At 39.3% G+C, this 24,611-nt stretch overlaps 1 protein-coding gene across 1 annotated transcript in view; it reads right to left on the minus strand.

Moving 5' to 3' along the window:
• LOC113026517 (PDZ domain-containing RING finger protein 4) overlaps positions 1-24,611 on the minus strand; it is a 114,892-nt gene that overhangs the window by 74,315 nt on the left and 15,966 nt on the right. The window lies entirely within an intron of this gene.

Raw genomic sequence — 24,611 nt, forward strand, 5'->3', positions numbered from 1 at the left:
AGATGTAAAACTGGAGTTAATGCTAACATTACACTACATAACATTTCAACTCACCTGTGTAACTTTAGTAGTGTTAATATATGATTTAGGGTATGTTTTCTTCACTTTTAATTACTGAGGCATCCACAAATTGGGTATTTAACTGTTTTTAATGTTTACATTTCTCATGTTTATAACATGCACTCCCTGGGCTGAAGAGATTCAATAAATAAGCAATTATTCAATCAGGTGATCAGGGGCAACTATGATATTGCTGTAAATCTAAACATCACGTGTTTACTTACACATACTGTAGGTATAAGTAAAAAGGAAGTGTTCACAGGACTCTGTGAAGGACTGTGAAGGAACATCGTCCTTTGGACAGACAAGACCAAAGTGGAGCTGTTTGGAGATGTTTCATAATGATTAGTGCCGAGTTTTGTGAAAACCAACCACAGCATATCAGCACAAACACCTCGTATAGACTTCCAAGCACATTGGTGGAAGGGTGATGATTTGGACTTGCTTTGCAGTCACATGACCTGGGCACTTTACAGTCATTAAGTCCACCATGAACTTCTCTGTACACTAAAGTATTCACTCAAACATGAGGCATCTGCCCGACAGCTAAAGCTTGGCTGAAAATGGGTCATCAGGGCAATGATCCCAAACAACAACAACAACAATCTTTATTTATAGAGCACATTTAAAAGCCTTGGGCATACCAAAGTGCTTTACATAAAACAATAAAAGGTTCAAACATTGATAACGGATAAATAAAAATAACGAGTTATGTTCATAGATAAAAGCTACCAGTAAGAATGACTACAGCACATGGGTAATAGCAAGATAAAAGCTGTACCACCATAATAAAAGACACCAATAGAAAGATAGGAGGGAATTAATACAAGAGGTCAATAGGTCACAGAATCAGAATCAGAATCAGAATACTTTATTGATCCCTGGGGGAAATTATTTTTTGTTACAGTGCTCCATTCACAGCAACCAAACAAACAAACAAACAAACCAGCAATTAAAAGGTGGAGAAGGCAAGTTTAAAAAGATATGTTTTAAGCTGTGATTTAAAAGAATGAATAGAATCAGATGCCCGGATGCCAATCGGGAGATTGTTCCACAGCACAGGTGCGACAAGAGCAAACGATCGATCACCTCTAGTCTTAAGTCGAGATCTGGGCTGAGCCAGCAGTAACTGTGACGATGACCTTAAAGCCCTAGCAGGAGCATAAGGGTTTAAAAGGTCCTTAAGGTAGCTGGGTGCAGTGTTGTTAGTAATTTTAAAAGTAAACAACAAAATTTTAAATTGAATACGATATTTGACAGGCAACCAGTGCAGATCGGCAAGGACAGGAGTAATGTGGGCAAACTTGCTGGTTTTAGTTAGAATGCGAGCTGCAGCATTCTGAACTGTCTGTAATCTCTGTAAAAGGGAAGAGTGGAGACCACAATAAAGTGAATTACAGTAGTCTAGCCTCGACGTTACAAAGGCGTGGATGAGCTTTTCGAGATCTTTATGCGGGATATAGCGCCTAGCCTTAGAGATAAGACGAAGCTGGTAGAAACTAGATCTGACAACAGCAGACACTTGTTTGTCAAGTGAAAAGGAGCTGTCAAATAAGACACCCAGATTCCTGACAGTATCAGAGAGAGAACAACTAAGAAAACCAAAGGCATCCCGGAGTTTGGCACGAAGGGCATTACTACCAAAAATCATAATCTCGGTTTTCTTCTCATTAAGGATAAGAGAATTCGACAACAACCACTTCTTGGCCTCAGACATGCATTCTCGGAGGCTATTCAGAGACAGAGCAAGATCGTCGTTTAGCTCAAAATAGAGCTGGATATCATCTGCATAATAGTGATAAGCAATATGGTATTTCTCAAAGATGGCACTTAAAGGAAGCAGGTATAATGAGAAAAGGGTAGGGCCCAGCACAGATCCCTGGGGGACACCACAGCAAACAGGTACAGCCGAGGAAGAGGATGTAGCCAGATGTACCGTAGAGAGCCGATTGGAGAGATAGGATTTAAACCAATCCAGGGCAGCGCCCTTGATGCCTACAGTGTGCTCAAGTCTCGCTAATAAGATATTATGGTCAACCATGTCAAATGCCGATGATAGATCCAAAAGCACTAAGACTGAGGGGCGTCCGTTGTCAGCCATTAGTAGGAGATCATTGAAAACACGAAGCAATGCTGATTCTGTGCTGTGATGTTGTTTGAAGGCCGATTGAAATTTATCATTTATATTATTCTCATCAAGGTAGGTCTGCAGTTGGAGCAGAACCACCTTCTCAAGTATTTTAGCCAGAAAGGGAAGCTTAGAAATTGGCCTAAAATTGGCAAAATCACTAAGCTCAAGGTTCCTTTTTTTTTTTAGAACAGGTTGGATTATGGCATGCTTGAGAGCTGAAGGTACATAGCCAGAAAGCAAGGAGAAGTTCAATATGGACAATAAACAAGGTCCAATTACACTGAAACAATCCTTAACAATACGGGATGGGAGAGCATCATGTACACAGAATGACAGAAGCACATCTACAACAGAATGGCAAAACTCAAGGTGATGCAACGGCCCAGACAAAGTCGAGACCTCAGCTTAACTGAAATGCTGTGGCAGGACCTTTGGAGAGTTGGACTTGAAGAAGACCTGTGAAAATGTCCTTTTTCACATGACACTATTATCAATTCTATGACTCAACTTTTCTCTTTTAAAATTAAAAAAATCCCTGCAAGTACCAAATTAGACATAAGTAATAGATTTATTTTTCTATTCTATAGCTGAGATGCTGGAATTATAGTGCGTATGTTTCTGTATGCGTGTCTCGACAGGTTTGGGGTGTGGTGAGACTATAGGTTGGGAGCACACTGTGATGACAGTCACCCATCACCAGTGTACAAAGACTGTCCATTGGCAATCACCCTACTGTGAGGGTCTCCACACAGTGTCTGGGTTACTGCCCATGTATTATGCATACCTCAGCCCTCACAGCTGGCTCTGATAACACCCTTGAATGGCTTCCTCTATCAGAGGCTGGGTAATGTCAGCGTTAGCCTGCGATGATCATCAGTCTTTATTACCATTCACACTCTCTCCCCTGCAGACAAGAGGTGAAAAGGACTCCAAACAGATGGAGGGAGGGAAAGAAAAAGACGGGTTTATATGACATTAACTCATTCAACCTATAAACTCTACCTTTGAAAGTCATTCATGATTTTCAACACAAGCTAGTTTAAACTTTGCAAAGCTAAAAGGAAACAACATACCACCAAAAAGTCATTAAGCAAAGATGGTTATTAAGTGAAAACTTCTTGAAAATGTACGCAAAACTGAGCAATTTAGTCCACTAAACTATTTTGCTGTGGCAATAGAGCCACAAGCTGCTCATTAGCATATGACAGTACAGCTTTTATGTGCCATGGTTAATTACAACACATTATCATAGCATTATAAACCTGATGTTCAAGGATCTAATTTATGCAAATAGAAAGCTACTAACCATAAATATGACTGGCCTGAGCTTAAACATTTTCCACAACATTTTATATACTTAGCATACTTAAGTCAATCTTCGATTTAGGAAATTGATCACTTTAATTAATGAGGTTTTTATATAGTGGTTCAAAAGACAAGTGGTGGTGGTTTATACACACCTAAAATACTTTGCATACAAAAATGTGTTTTGTGGACACATGTGTGTCTATGCCAGAAGAATAAAGTTGGAATACAGAGTATGCATTTATGCTGCAAGGGGTGAACTGATCCTCTAAGGGTAAGTAAGGTGAACGTTTTGAATGGCATCAAAAAAAAAGTGACCGCCTCTTGGAAGTCTATTCAATTATTCAAAAGCTGTTTTTTGTTTTGGGATATTTGGAAGGTTCTCGGGCCACCAGAGAAATACTGAAAATGTGTTTAAGCAATATAAAGTGCTTTAATGTCCCCACAGAATTCAGGCGGCAGTGATAAGAAAATAAAAAGTCCTCACCCGGTGTTTGTTTTCATTTCACTTTTCATCTCCAAATCCTATCAAACAGACGCTGTCCGTGAATAATGACATTTTTAAATTCAAAAAGAAGCAACAACACATTCAAACAAACTCATAACCAATAATTTCTGTTCACTATTTCATAAGATGTGCTTAGCCTCAGTTAACATGCACTAGAAAAAAATCCCTTAAATACTGACATGGACAGCGACTATTAAGGAACATCTAGTAACCAAATAGTGACCCTAATGTAACATCAGCTTTTTTTTTTTTTTTTATCTAAAAAGGAAACGTGGACATTAACAGACATTACCTTAAAAGAACATGAAATACTTTGTGACTGACCAATTTATGCCAGAATTTAGTTATGAAAGTGATGAAAGCTGTTTCCATGGACCCTTAACCAGCAGGATGGTTTTATAGCAGATCACACATCAGCTCTCTATCGGATAACTGAGAAGTCTAGAAAGTTCTGGAAGGACAGTCCCCTTTGCATCATCTACACAAAGTCAATCAGGTTTCACCTGGAAAACATGAGTGACTCTTGGAAAGTGTCCCAAGAGTCAATCGATGTCCCTCTTTCAGCAACTTTACCGGTGTTCATGTCAGCGGTAAAGATTTGGATTGGTTCTTTATAAATCATGTTCGTCAAGGCAATTGTGCAGCTCCTGAGCTCTTCAACTGCAACTTAATATGTGAGCACTTGCCTGACTTTCCTTTAGCAACTAAAGCTTAGCCTACCCATAATATGCTGATGGTACCACTACGCTCTACATGACCAGCTCATGTTCCAGGCTGAACTGACCCAATTGAAGGTAAACATGGGAAAAACAAAGCTGATGTTTATAGGTGTCCTTGTTTGTGTACCTGGGGTCCCTGTTCTCAAACACTGGGGACGTTAAATCAGATGCTGATGATCAATGAGCCCTAGCTACAGGAGTCATGCTGGCTCTATAGAAGCCCCTATGGAAACATCTTCAGAAAACGCAAGCTCCACTTCCCCTGCCAGTGGCGGACTCCCTCAGACATCGGTGCGTTGGTGGTTCTTTGTGTCCGGGGGTGGGCGTCCAGGTACACACCGGCTCACTCCTTGGCGGCCGCTTATCGGGGCCTGGAGCCTGGGGCTTGCTCGGGCCACTTCGGAGGCGGGGTGCCCCCGGCCTCTCGGCCTGGGGCTCGGTCACTCAGGCACAGCTGGCTGCTGGCGGAGCTCACGGGCACGTCACTGCAACCCCCCCTGGCTTCTGCTCCGCGGCTGCTGAGTAAGCCCTCATCTGGGACTCTCCTCAGCTCTTTCCGGGACAGTGGCGCGGCTGCCCCTCTGTTGGTCTTCCTTGGTCTCTTGTGTTCTGGGGGCCTCTGGATGTCTGGAGTTTTGATCTCCTCCATACCTGCTTCATGCCCTGGAGGACAGGGCTGTGGCCCCCCCACACCCTCTAGCAGATCATTACATGAAGGAACCTTTTAAAAAACAAAAAACAAGTGCGTCCATGCTCACAGGTGTACACACGGGTGATCACACCCACAAACTACACCCTTTTTGGCTCCTACCTCAAAGCACACTGTGTTCTGTTGATCTTATGTGCTGCACAATAATGTTTAATATTTAGTATTTACTGTCATATTCCCATATATCATTGTGATGTTGTTTATTCTATTACTCTTGTTCTCTTCTGCTTGTTTTCTTTTTTCTTTCTCAGCAGGTGACCCAGGTGATTGATATATGTATTTTTTTTTTCCTGCTCATTCTGTTGGTTTTTGGTTTTTGCCCTTCTCCCCCGTCCCTCTTCTCAGCTGTTTCTCTTTCCCTCTTTCTTTCTCCCCTTCTTTCCCCCAGTCAAGTCTGTCCCATATTCAGTAAGTGAAAATAAAATAAACAATAAAAGGTGAATCAAATGGACCATTACGGCAAGGCTGGGATGGTCAATTTGGTAAAGTAAATCCGTTGGGCATCTTTCTTTGCCTTTAGACAACAATTCTGATGGCAAAAGAGCCAAACGGGACAGGCAAAAAGAAAAAAAAAAGTCAGCTTTGTGTCAGCTTTAGGCAAACACGAGAAATTTCTTGCAGTTGGTGGAATTTCAAGGCCAATATTATAGTATCAATAGGTCTCATTTTGAAGTAATGAAAGAAAAGTAAAGATCTGTTTCTAATAGGGCAAAAAATAATTTTTTTTAACACATTTACTGTTTATATGAAACAAACCATCCAGAAGAAACTGTTGGGGATTTCACGATTCTCTGTTTTGAGTGACAAAACCACCGATGTGAAAAATTAAGGCGCGTTTCATTCCATAACGCCGAGTAAACAACTAGAGAAGCAACTGAAAACATGGGAATAAAACCACTTGAGGAGAAATGTAAGGACAATTTAAGTCTAAGACTTAGAAAGAGCAACATTCCAGCATACAAAAGGCAGAATGCACTGTATGCACAATGCAATCCACTTTGTTTTAAACTTGGTTCTAATAGAGATTACAAAGTCAAATAAACACTTTGTGTATGTTTTCCACAGTGTTTGAAAAACTTTACAACTTCACTGTCAACTCTGTAAAGTGCCAACAGCAGGATTCATGAAGGAAGGACCTCTCTGCTGGATCTACTGACTTCAGGACATGGGGGAAAAAATGCTGTTATGCAGTATAAATTTGGAACAGATGCACTGTTTGGGAACTGCAGCACCAGTATTCCTTAGTGATGTGCGATACCACTGATTTTCTTTCCGATCCGATACCAAGTATATTTCAGGGTGGTATCGGCGATACTGATAATCGATACCGATACTTTTGTTACAAAAACTTATTTTATTTATTTGTATTCTTCAAATTATAGCATCATAATGATTCCAAGGACAACAGATTATTTGTTCTTATCAACTTAATAATGGCAGGGTCCTCATCTCAGAAATAAAAAAAATGAAGTTGTGCTATTTGAACAGCTTGCCTGCCTGCAGCACTAAAGGACTCCGTGAGAGACGTCTGTCTCGCCCTAGCAGCACCTGTCTCTCTCCTCCTCTTCAGTTCACCTCAACATACGCTCGTCATATTCTGTGATATGATTTACTCTGAGGTGTTTGACAAGGTTAGTGATGTTGCCACAACCATACATGCCAACCCTCCCGATTTTTCCGAGAGAATACCGAATTTCAGTGCCCTCCCGAAAATCTCCCGGAGCCACCATTCTCCCGAATTTCGCCCGATTTTCTAGGACAACAAAATTGAAAAATCATATTGCAGAATTCATAGCGTGGCCCAGCCAATTCCAGTTTCCAACAATGGCAGCAGCAACTTAGTTTTAATATTACTCTTATTTCTCTTTTTGGGTCGCAAAAAAACTTTTAACATATTTTCAGGTGAGAATGTAGCTGTGTAAACTTCAAATATCTGAGCCGACCGACACATCATTTTCAAACCCCCCCGGTCTTTCGCTACTCGGGTTAAACATGATATATAAGTCACTTTGATAACTTAAAAATGTTATTGTTTGGCTTTTTCAGTGTTTTATTTGTTCGTGAGTAAATCGGTTTGGCTGAGATTAAAGTTATTAGATTTGATTAAATTAAATTTGACTTTATTAATCCTTCGGAAGGGTTCCTCCGGGGTTTTCACACAGCTGAATAAACGTCAAACAGAAAATGGTTAAACAGAAGTGTGAGACGGTCGAGAGTTTACGTCAGTGCCCGGTTATATTTTAGAGAGCAAGGAGCAGACAGCAGTTTCACTCCACCGAGGGAGCTCGTGACGTACTAACCGGCTTTAGACCGCGAAGGCCGGGTCCTCAGGTGGAAGCAGCCTCTGAATTTGGACACCCCTGCTGTTTCCGGGCCGGCAAATAATAACGGTGACATTTAACGTATTTTATCCAATAAATAAACCCTGTAAAATGTATTTCCCCCCCCCCCCCAAACGCCCTTTTGAATGTCTCCCTAGTATGGCCACAACACCTCACTCTAGGAGCACTTTTTTTGCCACATGTATTGCAAACCACGTCTCAGCTGTGTGTGGAGGTAAAATACGTCCGCACATGACTTCAATTACGCTCAGCCATTGTTGTGAGTGCGCACGCCAAGGGGCTGCGAGACATTTATACAGCCGTATTTCGCACATGACTATGAAAGGCGGAAGAGGAAGTAGTTCCTTTGAATGTAGGCAATCCGAATGTTATAGTTTCTTTCCACTGTGTCCCTGTTAATGATAAACTACAAATTTACTCTAAATTACTAAAATATCGATATTTTAATGTGAGAATCGATTCTAGAACATAAATGATTGGTATCGGAGGAATCGATATTTCAGGATCGATCCGCACATCACTAGTATTCCTGCAGACATCAATTACTTCCAAGAAGCCTTCAACTTAACAGCTGAATATGCTGTTGTTGGTGTCCCATATGCATAGAGGGGGGAAACTATCATCAGTTCACAGGGATATTCCCCAAAGCCACAGCAGAGGCAGTGTACACTGACATGTTGGATGAGACTGTAGGCCGAGGAAACTTGAAAATTCAGGTCCAAATACTGAAGGAGACTATACAGGAAGTAATGCTTCACCTTTCAAAACAACTTAAAGGTAGGACTTTGGATGATGGTACAATGTCACTGATGTACTCTTTAGTTTATTTTGGATAAGACACTGCAGTAGATTAAATTAGAAATGAAGCAGTATCCAACAAACAGCTCTTTTGCAAAACTTCTGACAGACAACTTTCACAAATAATTGTGATATTTGTATATTGCAGCTAAACTGATACTGACACATATAATGGCCCATTTTATTTTAAAGAAACTATTATAGAAAAAATAAAATAAATACAATTATAGTAGTGACACTATTAGATTCTTTGTCTCACCCAATAAGAAACTTACTTTATTCTTAACTATTTAAAACAAATATTTCTGGGATTCTTAATATTAATCAAAACAAATCTTACGCAACATTAAGAAAAAAGATACATATTTTTAACTCTAATAATATCGGCCCCTACAAGTATTGTTCTCTGCAGTCCATTATCAGCCAGACTATATTTTAAATCTAAAAATAAAACAAATAATTAGGTTGGTCTGCACTCCTCATGTTAGAATAGTTTTTCCTGAAACTGTAACTGACAGGGCTCTGATAACGTGGACTCTGTCACTCCACCGGGATATATTAGAATGTAATCTAATGCATACACAGAGAATCTGCATTACTCGTGCATCCATCAGAGTTTCTCAAAAGCCCAACATGTCACTGCAATGCCTGGTTGCGTAAAAGCAGTAACACAAATCAAAGTCAGGACGCTGAGTGACGCCCTCTAGCTGCCCCCCCTTCCCACACCCCGCCCGCAGAATGCATTGATAAAGGGCATGGGCGGCATAAATTCTGTGCTAAATGGGCAACTGTCATGTAGAAGGTGAAGGATCACGTCACATTGTAGGAATGAGCAGATGCCTGTGAAGGTCTAATGACGGTGACTGTGTCACCCCAGTGTGTGTATGTATGTATGTATGCACATGCATGATGTGCGATATGTGTGCACGAACCAGAAGCGTTCCAGACACACAACCCACGCATACACCCACACTACACCACACTGAAACAACGCCTACATAGCATATTTGTCACACTTAGATATTTCAGATCATCAAACATTTTTTTTTTATATCAGACAAAGACAACCTGAGTAAATACAACTGCTTTTTCTAAATTCTGATTTCATTTAGTAGTAGTAAAAAAATTCTAAACCTACTTAGCCCTATGTGAAAATGTAATTCAGTTAAGGTCAGTGTTCATAACCCAACAACATGAAAGAGAATGAGAAAAAAAGGCATCCAAGGGAGAATTCCAAGGTGAAAACCATTTCTGACCAGAAAGAACACAAAGCCTCGTCTCACATTTGAGCCTCATGGCTTCTGGGAAAATATTCCCTGGACTGATGAGACAAAAACTGAACTTTTCTGGTGTAAAAATAAGGACGGTGATGTGAAAACTCCAGCTCTGAATGACTCAAAAGAAACAAAATCGAGGTTTTGGATAAGAATAGTCAAAGTTTGGACTTAAAAATCTGATAGAGATCCTCTGGCATGACCTTAAACAGGCCAATCATGCTCGAAAACCCTCCAGTGTGGCTGAAACGATTCTGCAAAGAAAAAATGGGCCACTACTCCACAGCAATGTGAAAGACTCATTGCCAGTTATCACAAACACTTTACTGGAGTTTTTGCTGACAAGGGTGGTCCAACCAGTTGTTAGCTTTAGGAGGCAATTACTTTTTCACATTGGGCCAGGAAGGTTTGGATAATTTCATTTTCATCTGAACAAAGAAAACAAGTAGAGTAGACAGGTCCTCGACAGGACCTGGAAAGAAAATCCCTTAGTTTACAAAGATGTGAAAAACATTTGATGATGTAATGCATCTGTAAAGCTGTTTTAATAGAACTCATTTTCAAACCAGTAACAAGGTAATATGTGCGCGCGCACACACACACACACACACACACACACACACACAAAGAAACACACACGCAAAATGCCTATTAATAGTGTTAGCACAAGCCAAGTGTCGTAAATGTGTGAATATGTGTGTGGGAGGTGGGTAGACAATGGGGTGGGCATTTGCTTGCTCTCATTTCTATACTGCACGGCAACAAACTGAGAATATTTTGAGTCCAATGAGAAAAAAAGTCAATAATAACCTTTTAGTATATTAATTCATTAGGATTAAGAAATGGACTTTCACCTGGGTGAGGTGGGTTCAAATCCTGCATTAAGCCAAAAGTCAAAACTGTCATTGTGTCAGTGCATATACAGTTTGTGCCATGTGTTTACTAATGTGCTACTGTTCATTTGAGTCTTAGGCTCTTTAAAAGTCTAAGTAACATTGGAAAGAAAGAAAAAATTTGTTCCCTACAGCTGACTCAGTAGGTTTGTCCATCACCAAAACCTTTTATGCCCCCTTAAAGAAACTGCATAGTTGTATTAAGAAATGCTGTGCCCTTCTCTGCGTCCCCTGGTTGAGCTGTTTGACGTCCTCCAACTCCACACTCACATGAATCCCATAAAATGATTAGTGACACGGCTTCCAAATTCTTCTTGTTTTTTCTTGTTTGGTCTTTTGGTTTTGGACTGCAGCTAAATAAGGCGATTCATCTTAAGTACAGTTAACTAATAGATTAAAGTGGAAAATAACTGAACAAATATTAGTAATGAAAAAAATGGGTGCAAAACCCTGCCACCGGGACATTATGTCAGTGTTGCCTCACAGTTAATTCTGAAATAAAAGACATTTGCATCAGCTGGTCTGCCAGTATTGACATCAACTTCTTTAACATCATCTCTTTCTGTTCTTTATTTTTTTTTTTTACCTTATCATAACTAAAAATACTAGAGCTGTCAGAGCTTCTGTGCTACATGTTACTATTTGGACAAATATATATTTGTGATTGACAAAATATTTTCAATCGAATAAATCATTAAGCAGACAAAACAAACAACGGAGGCTAGAGCACTAAAAATCACGGCTTGGGGCTTTAGGATATGAGATCATCTGATATAACTTTGTCCATAAACAGAGCAGCAGCTTCAGCAACACAAACTGTTTAACCTTGCTCTGAATAGATTTGCATCCATTAAAGTCAGACAAAGTATTGTGGATGAGGACAAAGAAAAGAGACTGCTTTCCGCGTTTTTCCCAAGTGAAGGCAAGTCACATCAGTATCTTGGAGGATAAGCAAATTCATTAACAGCTTCTGGCAGCATGGGAGACAGGATTAACAATCCATTTATGCTGAAATGTAATTGAAAATATGGCTTGTCTCATTTTTCACACAAATGTAATTGGGTATGCTCCTATTCTGTTAAGGTTAGCTGCAGTTCAGCTATAATTCGATTTTGAAACTACCACATACAGAGTGTTGGAGTCACCCAGTTAAGATAATGTCAAGTGATATCATTAGGATAAACTGGGGAATGATTCCACTGTGGGGAAAAACTCTCTCTTTCTAATGAAATTAAGTGATTTGCTTTTCAATATGCTAGATTGAATCCACAGCCTGAGTATATATACTGGAGTCCACAGCTGATTCAGATACAAAATTTCATGCACAAATTTAATAAAAATTGTATTTGCATTAGAATATGTGCCATAAAAACACCATTGTGCCTTCCAAAAAACACCATGAAAAGCTCAAATTAAAATGGCCTGTATTTATATAGCGCTTTACTAGTCCCTAAGGACCCCAAAGCGCTTTACATATCCAGTCATCCACCCATTCATGCACACATTCACACACTGGTGATGGCAAGCTACATTGTAGCCACAGCCACCCTGGGGTGCACTGACAGAGGCGAGGCTGCCGAACACTGGCGCCACCGGGCCCTCTGACCACCACCAGTAGGCAACGGGTGAAGTGTCTTGCCCAAGGACACAACGACTGAGACTGTCCAAGCCGGGGCTCGAACCGGCAACCTTCCAATTACAAGGCGAACTCCCAACTCTTGAGCCACGATCGCCCCAGTGCAACACACAAAAAGCAACACACAGTGAAAAACCACATATTGAAGAAACATATTTAGTAACTGGATGCTCAGTGACATCATGAATAAACTAGCTCAAGCCTGGAGCAAATGACAATTGACGTATTTCTCCTTGAGCTGGATGTGAATTGCCTAGAAGCATACATATTGTATTTTAGTTTAACATGCTTCCACCCTTTTAAAATGAAACTGCAAGAATGCTAATCATGATAAAGGCAACCACTCTGCCAGTGACAGCATCTTATTTTAACCAGTTAAGTGTACTGAGTAAACCATGTTAAGCAGCAGTATGCAGCACTAATCAATGTGACATTCACAAACTGTGGTGGGCCTAAGAGTTCAAATGCAGCTTAAGAAAACACGAGCAAATAGAAAAATGCTGCAAAAACACATAAAACATAATGGAAGTTGAATAAAACACAACAAAAATTGTTTAAAAATTCTTACAAAAAACAACAGAATTATTGTTCAGGAGACAACATGCAGAAGTGATATGCTTAAACATGCTTAAAAGAAGCGGAGGATTCATCCCCCCAAAATTATAGGTAATACAGGTAATTTGTGTTTTAATTGCATGATTTATGTAATACTGTAGGTAAATGTTTACCATTAGCCGTTTAATGCTAGCTTATCAGTTCTGCAGCTGTTCCATAACATACTGTCTCTGCAAAAACATATCTCTTGTGCTTTTTTTTTTTAGAGGTTTTTAATCAGCTTTTGCTGCATTTTTTCTTTTTTTTTTCTTATTCAACTCAACTTTGGTTTTGTTTGTGCGTTTTTGCAGAATTTTTCAATTTGCTGCTGTTTTCTGAAGCTACAGAGAGTCTGACTTCTCGGGGCCACCGCAACACACAGGCATGTTCAGCAATCATGTTGCCAATCAAAGGTCATAAAGACATTTAATATATGACATGGCAGGTATATTTTATCATTTAATAATTAATTTTCTAGAATTCTATAGCTTGTTGAAAAAAAAATTGTTCTTAATGAACCATAAAATTCTGCGCGGCTTCTAAGAAAGACGTAACCTAGCCAAAAATGCAAACCAAAGCCATGTTCACTTAAAACTCAATGTTTCTGCTTGTTGCTAAAAACATTTTGGCAGTAAAGTGGCAACACAGTTACAAATCAAGATATAGATCTCTCTATATCTCTCTCTCTCTCATATATATATATATATATATATATATATATATATATATATATATATATATATATATATATATATATATATATATATATATATATATATATATATATATATATATATATATATATATATACATATACATATATATACATATACATATACATATATATACATATACATATATATACATATATATACATATACATATATATACATATATATACATATACATATACATACATATATATACATATATATACATATATATACATATACATATATATATATACATACATACATACACATATACATATATACACACATACATACATATACATATATACACATATACATATACATATATACACATATACATATACATATATACACATATACATATACATATATACACATATACATATACATATATATAAGACTATTTAGCATCGATACAAACTTGAATTTGTTCACTTTTTATTGAATGAAAATCTCTATAGTCAAGTTATCGCTGACACGTTCTTGTTTTTTCTGGTGTTCTGAAGTGGAGGAATGATTGATGGATTGTGGGTATGAACCATTCTGCCCTCAAAGTGTGATTCAACCCTAGTCTAAAACACATCACCATGGCTTGCTGCCACTTGCCTCATTTTAGGTGTTTAAGAAGCTCATAATGTTCAAAAATAGAAAAATTCTACAAATTCTAAAATTACAAATGACTACAATATGTGCCCAGTTATACATGTTACACATATTACACAACATACACAACAACATATCACAGTATCCTGCAGGACATTAAAAAAAACAACAGCTACTCTTCTTTTATTTTGACTTATGACACTAATATAAATTGGCTATAATGGAGAAACACATGGAGAAAATAATAACTAAATTCTCATGACTGTTATGATCAATACTTAATATATTGAGCAGAGGGAGCCTTCAGGATGTAGAAGATGGGTTGTCTGGTTATCTGAGAAACACAAAGCTGGGTGCCATTCTTTCTGTGTTTGGCCTGAGAGTCACATGATTGGCAGCAACTGATGAAGCACGGCACGATAAGACCCGGCTTTCATAGCTGATGCAGCCTTCCAGTGACCCTTCATTGTTTCTGCCCCTGAGCCTGGCACATCACTGATCTACTGACAAGTCAAGAACTAGAACTTTACAGCTGTTTTTCTGCCTGAGTGGACAAGAAGAAGAAAAAATACAGAAAAAAAAGCCACAACCAAATAGACGGGGAGGAGCAGCCGAGGTAAGACCGCTTGTGTGCGTATTTATTGGTCCATGAATCAATATGGCTTTTCTTATACATAAAGGCCTAGCTGCCACAGAGAGTGAGTATCTATCACTTCCACCTGGAGCTGGGGTGCAGAGGCAAGGTCGTTGCTGATAGCCTCAGATTGGCTTTGAGGAGGGACTGAATGAAGGGGGTGACAGCCAAGCAATATGAGGAATATAATTCATAATACTAATCTTATACACAACCGATGGCAATGGCCCTGATTATAAGAGGTGATTTACTGGGCGCGTAGCTCAGGGCTCATAAACATCCAGACACAGGACACTGCATATGGTCCCTGTTTCATGTTGATTTTTTGCACCATTAGGTCTATTTGCTGACCTGCAGCTCTAACCCACTGTAATAAAACATGGCATCCACAGTTTATTAAGCACACAGCTCAGTTTTTAACAGCATGCACTGAATAAACTGTATGTTTAGTAAATGAATCTTAACTCAATTGTATAGCAAACCTATGACAAGTAAAAGGAAAAGTGTTTGACTCAGCACTATGTTATTAAATGCATGAATTAATAAATTCATTAATCTTTTCATTTATTCTTACAGGCAGCCAGACGTCTAACTGTGTATCGAATGTAGATTTATAAACGTTTTACCAACTGTAAGTTGGATTTTAAATGCACAGTCCATGTGCTGAGTATTGAGATGCAAGAAAAAAATAATGATGAATTTAAGTTTAATAGTCTTTTTTGCCAAAGAATCAATTAAATGAAGGATACATTCACAATTAACATCCATGAATGTGGATGTGGTATTCTGCAACTAATGTTGTATTCATTCCTGAAGGTCATCGCCTTCCTTTTAATCTGCGCACAAAACAAGTAATTGCATTCACAACACTTAATACAATAATTTAATACTGGCTGAAAATATAATTTATGTTTAGCTCATGGCGTTACAAGCCACAAGCTTAACATAGACGAGGTGCAAATAATGTAATACTCTCTTTACTGACTGCCTCTCCCATCTTTACTACCTAAAGTGAGTGAAGTTGTGCAAGAATTCTGTGCACAGAATAACAAAAATGCAAAAGAAAAAAAGTCCTATACTTTTTACAGCATTGCAAACATGGATCAATGGCACCTTATCAGTAGTTTGAAGGAAGCCCTGAATAAAATTTGCACAGTATGCTATACTTCTATAAAATTAAATTATCTGCTATATCTGACTTCTCTAGATAATCTATTTAAATTCTGTGACTTTGCCTTGTGGAATACAGCTCAGGGAATTCTGTAAGGTCCCAGAACTTCCACTGGGATCCTTGAAGAATAAAGAACTTGGGAGAAGAGATATAGGAGCCACGTGCAGGAAGAGAGAGGAGATTTCATCTTAGACCAAAGGGGGCACACATCTATATCAAAGAAAAATACACACACACACACACACACACACACACACACACACACACACACACACACACACACACACACACACACACGGTTTACAGCACAGGGCACTGTATGAATATATTAAAAACAAAACCTCAAAGCAAATATGAAAGATCCATAATAGCAGTAAAGCACTACAATCATACATCATTTTCACTTTGAGTGTTATTAACTAACAGCATGCAGTTTGATATTTGTTTCTGCAAAACCCAAATGTTCTACTTTCAACCTCATACTGCACAATATGAACGCTCTAACTGAAAGCAAAGCACCAAAGTCTGGTCCCTTATTGTTAATATTGGTTATTAATACTGTGGTTAATGACAACTTGAAGAGACAAGTCTGGGATCTGCAAGTTCACAGTCAGCTTGACTACAACAACCAAATTCCTCACTTATTATTACACCAACCTCACTGCAGTTTCTAACGCATCTTTGCCAAACAGCCATGGGCCAAATCAGACCCTACATTCTGCGACCAAAGGCTGCCAACTTAAATTTATCAGGCTTCATGACCCCACTCCACCTCAACGTCGGCTAACATTTCAGCAAAAAAACAAAACAAAAACATAAATCGTCAAAAGATTTTCAGTTAAAACAAGAACCTAATCTCTATATTGTTTGCTCTGCATAAAACAACTAACTTATCTCCCCTTGAAATATTTGAATTTGCTCAAGAAAGCATGCAGTGAGAGAGAGGTGCCGCCACAGGACGTTACTCTATGTACACATATATTCTCATATTCTCTTTGAACTATTTCAGTTCATCAAAAAGAGGAACACAAGCACACCCACATCGCTACAGAATTCGTATTCTTTTGGAGACGAGTTATCAGATCAGGTCGATGCCAGTGTAGCGCCACCGTCTCCCAGACACTTCCCTCCCTCCGACTGTAATTAACTGTCACCACCGATCTAGAGGAGAGGTCCCATGTCACAGTGTCAGAATGGTTCATTAAGAATCTTAAAGGTGTTTGAGAAGAACAAAGACCAACCCACCCCGGCAACAACTGTGACACGCAGAAACACTGCTTCTGATTAACTTCAATTAAGAAAACCCCGAAAGATAATCCTGTGGTTTTTTTTATGTTAATCCCCCCCGGGACTAAAAGGAATAATAATAAAGAGCTCTATCTCTCACTTTTCCTTCTGGCGATAGGATTGCAGTCAATCAGAGGAGGTGGAGAGGAAATCAAAGGGATGACTGATGTGTGTTTCTCTTCCTTTGTGTGTCAGGGAAATGAAGCCTCAGCCTTTGATGGCATCGGTAATATTATTATATACATGTCTGTCAGTGATATTGCTTAATTACACAGCTGCAGACGAGAGACCCTATGATCTGTATTTTGTTGTGCCTGTCTGCCAGCTATTATCTCACAGGACATCGATAAGGTTGGATATTATTCAGAAGATGGGCAAATATTTCATGTTATTGCACTCCACTCCCCATTTCTTGTTATGTTTCTTTGCTTTCTTCCAGTGGCTGACTATTTTCCAGTCCTATCATGCACTTGTTTATTTTTCTGCTTCCCTTATTGTGTCTGACTCTTTTCCCTCCTTGTTTCCTCCTTCTTACTCAATCCCACTTTTCTGTATGTTCAAGCACCACATGTGTCTGTGGGCCCTTAACAGTGGTGAGCGTCTACACAGGCACCGTCTCATCCTGCTCGCCTGATTGCAGGCTGCTGTGACACAGTGAGGCAGGATGGCTCATTGCCAGCCCTGCTGACCCCACCTCAGAGACCACCTTTAACCAATCAACACTCTCATCAACTGTTGGGAGAGACAATCAGAGGGAACAGCACCGTAGGTAAACATGAAGAGGCAGAGGCGACGGGCGTCAAGGGGGAAAACAGCAAGAACTTAAGCGTTTGAGGAGGGTAGGAACAGGGAAGAAATCACCAAAGAAGAAAATGAGAAAACTGGGAGAGAATGTCATTTAGCCAGATAGCTTGTTGTACAAATATTCATCTAACTAGAGGGTCAATAGAGAGGAAAACCTAAACAAGCAAAAGACTTCCTTGTTAACTGCCATCACATGCTAGAAGATGGTTTTGCACAGCTAGAGAATGAAACCAATCTAATCTTCATTTTTAGATACTCATCATTCTCCCATTCCTACTGCAGCCAAGTGAAAGAACCAGCTAGATATTGCTGTATTAGTCTCCTCCGCCATGGCAACCCAAAGTAATCAACTCCATATCTTCTAACCCTTCTGCTCATCCTCCCATCACCATCATCATCAACACACTGCTTCCCCTGCCTGGTAACCCCAAAGATAGGTCTCTTCCTTGGCAACCCACAGCAATCTAATTTATATGTAATGATGCCCACCCTCCAAACAAGCCCACTCATGAAAATGAGATTCCAAATTTAATGACTTAATGAGCAAGAGTGGACTGTGGATGCGTATAAAGAGATTATTTAAATAACATTACAGAGGATGGGAACGTCTCAATGTTGAGAACTTTATTTTCATTTTTTTATTCCCCAATGTGTCCATCATCAGTTATGGGCTGGTTTTTGCACAAGAATTCTTTGGCCTGCAGAGTGGAACATCCATGGATTGAACCAACAACCTTTAGATTAGTAGACAACCTGCTGTGTGGTGAGCTCATCTTTCATCACGGTATTATCCCAACCTATGAAATGAGTGACTGTTTGACAGCTTCACAAACACTGACCACGTACTGGCGCATGGATGTAAATGGATGGAGTTTTGCCCAACATAATGAATAATAAAGCGCTGTACTTAGAATAAGTAACAATTCAAGTAAACTGCCTTTTGTCCTTAAATAACATATTTCAAAGTAATTTAAAAGAAGCATTTAAACAAAATGCACTAATCTTGCATAGTTGAACTAAGTAACTAGTTATCCTTATTATAGACCTTCACAACATTGCTTCCATCCATAAGAATAAAGGGAAGCCCAATGACATATTCACTGAAGTCAACCATTATTTCTCCAAGGGCTTTAAAATGAAACAGTCCCGTCTTAAATTAATTCTGATGTTTCTTAGTAACGCTTCTATCAGCTTGCAGGGTCGGGTGTGGAAGATGTGACACCATTTGAAACAAGGTCTGGTGAAATGATGGCCAACTTTCGTCTCCTCACTAGCTCAGGTTAAGCCCCAGACTCCAGATAAGACGGCTAATTGACTGGTCGTTTGTGAGAAAGAGGAGAAAGATGTGACGGCCGGGGAGTAAAGTGACAGGATATGCGCATCTCCGATGAGGCTAGGGTGTAATGTTTTTAAGAGAAATTAGATCATTTTGAAACTAGCCAAGGTGAAAGTGTATTTCTCTTCTACACAGTGAGAGATGAAGAAAGGTTGACAGAGTCGTTCCTTACATGGATTTTAGAGGACACGGAAAAGGAATGGCTTCCATCAGGTGCACTAAGGGCGAACAAAGACTTTTCGACTGTGGTGCCTACGACAAGAGATAAATGTTTGACTGAAGGCTATTCTCCCAGCTGTGGGATCCTAATGATCTGCAGCCGTCACACTCTCATATCTCTTGTGGTACATGAGGCACTGTGATACACTTGATGTGCCGGTCTATCGGTCAGAGCACAGCCATGTGTTGTGTGTTCACCATTTCTCTGCAGGTCACAATTATGGCATCCCTCAAAAAAAATCAAACCCATTTTGTGGTGGTTTTTCCAGCTGGCTCTAAACAGCACATTGATCATACAACAGCTCACACTCGGTAGATATTTGAAGCCTTGGACCGGGCGAGATACTGTCAACACAGATCCTGCAAATTATTGAACCATCAAGGATTAATTATGTTTATCTTCTAATCCTCAATTGGAGCTATGTGCATGTCCCTAAATAAGCGGGAGCAATACTCTTGGGCATCCAAAGCTGTCAATAACAAGTAGTGTTAGCCCTCTATTAAGCAGTATACAGTTAAAATTGCTGCTAATGTCATGACTTTCTAACTATGAACACCCCTGCCCTCCCTTCGCTTTATAAATGAGCAGCAAGCCACTGCTGCCAAGCTAACAGGCAATAGAGTGAACCTCCATTAGACATGCAATTACTGCTACCCCATTAAAAAGAAGAAGAAATGGTCTCTGACTCAGCCACAGAAATCAAGTGAAATACAAATATGAGCTTCAACAGTAACCTTTGGCCACAGTATCCTTATTAGCGCGGCATGCTCTCCGCTCTCTTTTTCTCTGTCCCTGCACACCATCACTTCAGCCAACAACCAAATGAATCCCAGTCATTAAAAACATATCCATCTCAATTAGACAGAGCATTAAGACTATCCCATGTGAAGAATTCTGAACAGCTATGTCTCTATTCAGACTTATGACAAAACCTGGCAACAGTAAGGTAATGATCCACCAAATCCACAGATGGCAAATGGGCACTCGCTTCCACTGAAAGCCTAATTAAAAAGAATTCAAACATAACATCCTTAGTGTTTTCCATTATTTAACTTCTGCGGAGCTAAATGTACAACATTGTGCACACACGCAAAAAAATAAATCCCCAGAATGAGCTTCCGGTCTTGATTTCTTGCTTTGATAGGCTGCTAATGAAATTTACTGTTTTAGACAAACTCTGGCTGCAAACTTTCGACTAACTTGCTGCCGTGTCAAGGTTAATTTCAGTGTCTGCTTCCTCGGTTTCACTCTGGCTACCTGCTACCATTGATTTTGATTAGCCACTGTCCTCTCCTGTTGGCTACAGAACCACGTTGATAATGACAGCCCCTCAGATGTCTTTATGTCAGCAGCAGAGCCATCCGTCAGCCTGCAGTGCTGTACAAAAGTGGCTGACGTGCCACCTCTGCGTCTGATGAATGGAGCCTGTCTCTGTATTGCCAACCTCTTTTATCTACTAAGGCAGACCAATCCCTCTAGATCCACCTATAATCAGTTAGACCCCTCCTGATCCTCGACAAGAGCCCCAGCCCCACATCTATTCATGCTTAATGTCAGATAAGAAATTGTTTGTGCAATATATAGCCTGTGAATGTGATGCTCGTTTGAAAAATTGCAGCTCTCCAATCAGGCTTAGGTTTTCCCCCCCCCATTTTTTTTTCTTTGATAGATTGCTTTTTGATTGATTTGATTGCTTATTTAGCCTTGATAGAGATAACACGGATATATTGAGCTGTCTAAAAACAGACTTGCTACTGCTGCTGGCCATTATGATATATACACTATCACAAAGTGGAGGTGGGGGAGTGTATGATATATAAAATCAGAGATGCCTCTCTGTCCAAATCCTCTCAAGGAGTAACAATAATTCTAAACACTCTTCATGCAACCCCAACCATCATTTATGAGAAAAATGCATTTTGCTTAAAATATTCCACCAGTGAGCATTTATACACACTGAGGTGCTGCCTCCCCTACTGTGTTTCTGATTACCTGTGCTTGTTTTTCTGATAACAGTGTAGTCACACATCTAAGAATGTAGAGCCAGGCATGCATCCTCCCGAAGGCCCTTATCTAATTTTCGATCCAGCAGGCCTTCACTGTTTGGTCTCAGTTGATCTGGTCCCCCAGCACCTTCACAAACAGCGGGAATGCTCTGCTGACGCTAACATAAACACTTATCTTTGTCTTGTGCTTATTCATGTTGCATTTAGACATGTGTGTGGTTCTCAACATAACTGAATGATCCAACACTTTGGTGCAGACCAAAATATCTTGTCAGTTTTTGGGTGGATTTTTTTGTTGTTGTTGTTGTTTTTTGTTGGGGGTTTTTGTTTGTTTTTTAACAGATATTCATGGTCCAAAGAAATTAAATTCTAATAATTTTAATTGGGAAATGCTGCTCGCTTGTGGATGGATGGATATTTTAAGAGCTAAATTAGGAGAAGAAGGAGTTTTAATGTGTCCCTCAAGTTACTATCCATCTTGGTGCATTTCTACACTGCTGGTTAAAGGTCAAATCCAAGTCTTGGGTCACCCCTCATTTCTTTATATATTAGAAGGAAAATAAGAAATAGCTGCAATGATTTATTGAAGCGTGTGCAAGAATACATAGAAATACAGTATAAAAGGCAAAAGATACACACTTCTAATGATCTTGAAAGTCAATATTTGGTATGACCATTTTTAATCTTCCATACAGCCTGAGCTCTCTTAGGAGGCTTTCTTGTCATTACACGACTAAGTAGTCATCAGGAATAGTTCTCCAGGCTTTTTGAATGTTTTTTTTTGTTCCGTTCTCTGTCCTGATGATCCCACACTACTTCAACAATGTTGAAATTTCAAATGTGGATTGATCACTCCAATCACATTTGTTGCTGCTGATTTTCAGTCCAGTTCTTTTGTAATTTGGTATACCTCAGCCTTTTCTCCCCATTTCTCTTCCTTAAGAACAGCTTCTCGACAGCCACCCTTCCACTGAGGCCAATTCAGATGAAGCTTCACTGAATAGTAGATGGATCAACTGAAGGGCCACATGAGTCTCTCAGGTCCAGTGTCAGAGCTTTGCGTGTTTATTTCCTATTTCTTAAGGACAGCCCTTTCAGATATGCTTCATCTGCTGTAGATAGCATTTTATTTTGTCCTCCACTTATCCAGCTTTGCTAAATTTTCAAAGAGACCATGCCAAAATATGTTAAATGTAGAAAAACATGTAGTTGGCGTAAAAATACTATTCTATACGTTATACTGTGTTATCTTTGGTATTTTTGTAGATTCAGCTAAATAAATGGGGATAAATTTTTTTATGAAAATCTGCTAGAAAATTATATTAAATAAATATTATATAAAGGTTCAAATAGGGCCTATAAAGGCATAACTGTGTATACTTTATAGTACAAAGCACTGCAGATCATTTAGTGCTGCAACACTACACCGCTCCTTTAATCAATGGAACTGGCTAAACAGGAATGAAAACATCCTACAGCCAAACGCTGAAGAATGCTCACTGATTTGTGTGTTAGCAAGGCTGAAGAGGGGGTGTCCATAATCACACTGAAGAATTAATGCAGCAGCACCCTCGCTCTTGTCGTTGGACTGTGTTGGCTTATGTCTAAATAGCCACAGATGGGGAAAAAAAAAGATAATAAAAACTTTACACCAACAACTACTGACACCAGATAAATATGATTTTACTAAAGACATGTCGCTCTCAGCAAGAATGTCTTAGTCCACATATAATACCATTGACAGGGTAGGACTTTGGCATTAAAACAAGTGTGACAGTTCTGTGGGAATCAGAGCGCTTCTCAGAAAGCGGTCTAATTTATTCCCTTGATAGCGCTTGAACTCTTAATGACTCTTCCTCAGCTAGTTCACGGCCCTTTGCGGCTACACGAGCAGGTCTGTGGCTTTTTGTAGTCTAATAAAATCGTAAGTGAGCAAAAACGTCTTTCATAAAACGTGTCGGTTCAACAGCTTTATCATCCTGGCTGCAGGAAATGTCAAACAGGCGAACTGTGTTGGCACTCCATGAACGCATCCCATAAAATGGCCAATAAAACTTTACATGGTCCATGAAATTAGCTATTTGTTACAAATCTAATCAAATGTGTGTTGATTTTTTAAGTCCTTTCATTAGTTCCCCCACAACACACTTTCTAGAAAGTACTGAAGTCTCACCTCTCACCATATTTGGGTTTGTCTAAATTGAACAAAGACAAAAAATAAATAAATAAATGAATGAGAGGTAAAACTTGAGGGGGTAGGGACAAATAAGTAAATACTTCAGCCTACTCCTTTTCAAACAAATAATGGAATGATATTTTTTTAATGATTGTGAAGGCACATGTTTGAAATGTTTGAAATAAAAATGAACTGAACTGAACTGAACAAAACCTTTTCCAAAATATGGAAAATTCCCACTAAAGGGTTTTGCATGCGAGACTTGTTGGAACGCTTATTAAAGCATGCCTTCGCCATTTTTATTTCTTCTCCCTTCATCCTTTTTAAGACCACATTAATTGCATTAGTTAATACAGCTGTTAACCTGGGCAATCTCAGCAACCAGGCCTCATGACATGAAAAATAAAAACTTACATCACTGCAGCCGGGACAATAGATCAAAAGAGGCATCAATAAATAATTACATTTAAATGTCTCTTAATGAGTGGAGTTTGCTGACTTGGCCAGTGTTTATGACCTCTGATGAAACTGTACGCACAAGGCATCCATAATACAGAATGTCATTAAAGACTGGCCTGTTAATGGCTCTCAGTGCTCTGACTGCCATGATAACAGCATCCTCAATTACACACTGACGACATGCTAGACCTAGAAATGCAAACACACTGATAATTCCTCTGAAATGTTTTTTG

Source organism: Astatotilapia calliptera, chromosome 7, assembly GCF_900246225.1.
Source record: "Astatotilapia calliptera chromosome 7, fAstCal1.2, whole genome shotgun sequence".
NCBI classification, from domain to species: Eukaryota; Metazoa; Chordata; class Actinopteri; order Cichliformes; family Cichlidae; genus Astatotilapia; species Astatotilapia calliptera.